Consider the following 1,104-nt stretch of genomic DNA (forward strand, 5'->3'; position numbering starts at 1 on the left):
GGCAGGCGGACTCTCAACCACTGTGCCACCAGGGAAGCCCCAAAGCAGATTTTTAATCAGTGAAATGGCCCTAGAGAGAAGCCCTCGCTTGGATTCAAGAGTTTCATGGAGGGAACTTTTTTTTTCTTTAGTTTTAGCAGTTATAAAAGCTTGTGGTTTTTTAAAGATTCAAGTTGTACAAGAGAGTAAAAAGATAAATCTCAGTCCCTCATTTTACTTCCCCAAGGGGAAGAAGTTAGAAGTTTTTGTGTGTCCCCTGTCAAATACAATGTATATTCGGAATTTTCTTACACATACTATACACTGTAGCTTGATTAGCATCACTAAAAATATATTGGGACTTGCCAGTGATGAAGCAAGGAAGAATGGATTAGAGTAAAGTGTGCGGGGCAGCCCATCCAAGATCATGGACGAGGAAATTCTTGGACCCTTAGGTCTCACCCTTCTATCTTACCTCTGGACAGAGTATTTCCTCCCTTAGCCTGGGCACCATATATATATATCGGTAATTTGCGCCTGTGTGTTAAGATCTAGCTTCAAAAAGTGTGTTCCTGAACGTGTATGAGTGCAGGTGCTTGTAGATCAGTTAACATGCCTCTGTGAATTTGTCTTAGTTTATTATTTCTGTGTTATGTTTCTGTGTCAGGATCTCTGGATATGGTTTGGTACATGTCTCTCGTAGTGTGACGCTGTGTATCACGTTTGGTGTGTGTTCCTGGGTGTGTGAGTGCGCTGTCGTTATCTAGATGTTCCTCTTTGATGTCAGTGTGTTTGAGGTAACCGTTGCGGTGTGAATAGTCCACGTCTGTGTATCCTTTCTGGGTCTCCTTCCCAGCTCCCCCACTCACTGCATCCCATCATTCTTGAAGGATGGGCGGTTGTGGGGACACTGGCCCAGCTCCACTTCGGTTTTCCTGAGAGAACACGACAGGACTCCCACTGTTCCCCGCGGCCGCCAGGGTACGCCGGAAAGGCCGTTGCGCATGCACATGTGTGCAGCTTGGGCGACGAGAACTTTGAGGTCGCCCTTTCTCTCCCGCGCGCTCTCTGGCGGCCTCGGAGGGCAACGATGACAAAACGAGAGGCGGAGCCGGCGGCGACGGC

This window comes from Pseudorca crassidens, chromosome 3, assembly GCF_039906515.1.
Source record: "Pseudorca crassidens isolate mPseCra1 chromosome 3, mPseCra1.hap1, whole genome shotgun sequence".
NCBI lineage: Eukaryota > Metazoa > Chordata > Mammalia > Artiodactyla > Delphinidae > Pseudorca > Pseudorca crassidens.